Consider the following 1,709-nt stretch of genomic DNA (forward strand, 5'->3'; position numbering starts at 1 on the left):
AGTGCTCAACTTTGAAACGGTTCAGGCAGGGGAATGCGTGTCCAGGATGGGAAGGGATCAAGCTCTGAGGGCTCAGCTCCAGCCTTGCCTTCCTGGGACACCCAGCCCGCCTTTTATGTCACTGTCATTATTCCCACCATCAGTCTTATTTTGGGTCGCTCTTTCTTGAGCACTTGCTGTACACCAGGCTTCACTATGCCAAGAGCTCCTCACAGTAATCGCAGGCCCATTTCACTACCCCGAAGAGCCCCAGAATCTTGGGCACGGTCAGGAAGTGTCAGGGCCAGAGCTGATGGAATTTTCTCAGGTTTTTCCTCCCAGTGAGTAGAAGACAGCAGAGTTAGGCTCGCGCGCGCACGCACACACACACACACACACACACACACACACACATCAGCTTTTTCTCTATTCCTTCCTCCACCTCCTCATCCCTCACGCCCCTTTTCCTGCCCCCCAAGTCACACCCCTCTCTCCCCTGCTTGATGTGCAAGACGCTCTGAAAAGCATTTATTAGTGACAAAGGGGGTGTTTTTCCTCATCGCCTCTTCTCCGCACAACTCGGGAGCCTGAGAGGGCTCGCCTGCCTTGCCAAGCCAAAGCTGGGGCGGAGGAAAGATCAAGCCACTCGGAGCCAGGTGCCGAGTGTGTGTGTGTCCCTGTGTGTGTCTGCGCCTGTGCAGCCTGCTCTCTTTCCTGTGTGTGTCCCTGTGTGTGTCTGCGCCTGTGGAGCCTGCTCTCTTTCCTGTGTGTGTCCCTGTGTGTGTCTGTGCCTGTGGAGCCTGCTCTCTTTCCTGGAGTCCCTCCACCCCCCGCTTCCCCAAGAGTGTGTGAGCAGCGGCGACAGTGAAATGCAAAATCCTGTGCAATCTGCCCAGGAAAAGACAGCTTTCCAGACGGGTTTATATGGTTACCCATATGTCAGGGCCCCTAAGAAAGGAAGGGAAGCTGGGTTCTCCGCATCTGCCCCTCCCCCTGGCCAGCCCTAGGCCTCTGCCCATGTGTGGGCCTCTAGGCCGCAGGTGAACAAGGCCCCTTCCTCCCTACCCTTCTCCAGATGCCTGGCCTGGGCTCTGCTCCCGAAAACACCAGAACTGGGCAACATTTCCATAACCCGCTGACGCTCTGTCTGCCCACTTAAGAGCCATGGCCAGAACCCAGGCTCACACACACACACACACGCACACGCACACGCACAGAAGGATGCCCGCTCTGCCCAACATGGGGACCGGGCATTTTGCTGTCCCGCTAAGGAATGTCGTCCCAACACCGATGTGGACAGAAATAACCATCGCTGCCCCCCATGAGACTCTGTGAGCACAGCAAGCTGCCCTCCCAAGAGTGGCCACTACATCCAGCCCCCTCCAGCCTCCCAGAAATTGTCATTGTGTGTGTGCGTGTTTCCTGATAGGAAAAAAATGGAAATTAGGTTATATAAAAGATGTATGCTTTGGAGCCCAGAGCGGCTCTTTTAATGAGGGTTGCGACGTCTCCCTCCCCACACCCATAAACCAGCCGGGTGGGACGTCACCGCTAATTCGTTTCAGCGATGATAGGATAAAGGAGGACATTAAGAAACAAATTCCCCCTCACGACCCTCGCTGAGATCCCGGATCATCCCACATATTTACGCCGCGATTCCAGCCGCCGGGCGTGGAGCGACTTAGCGCCGGGGCTCCTCGGAGGGACCGCGGCGGCCGAGCGGATGGGGT

General features: G+C 56.5%; 1 protein-coding gene across 2 annotated transcripts in view; it reads left to right on the top strand.

Moving 5' to 3' along the window:
* The first annotated feature begins 529 nt into the window (after positions 1-529).
* Nos1 (nitric oxide synthase 1) overlaps positions 530-1,709 on the top strand; it is a 112,096-nt gene continuing 110,916 nt past the window's right edge. Inside the window, exon 1 of one of the 2 annotated variants that reach the window (XM_010604098.2) lies at positions 530-635. The gene's annotated coding sequence lies outside the window, so the exon portion shown is untranslated. Of the gene's footprint in view, positions 636-1,271; positions 1,708-1,709 lie in introns of those variants that run through there. The other variant, XM_010604097.3, reaches the window with a different exon arrangement.

Source organism: Fukomys damarensis, unplaced genomic scaffold, assembly GCF_012274545.1.
Source record: "Fukomys damarensis isolate Sample0158 unplaced genomic scaffold, DMR_v1.0_HiC HiC_scaffold_12, whole genome shotgun sequence".
NCBI lineage: Eukaryota > Metazoa > Chordata > Mammalia > Rodentia > Bathyergidae > Fukomys > Fukomys damarensis.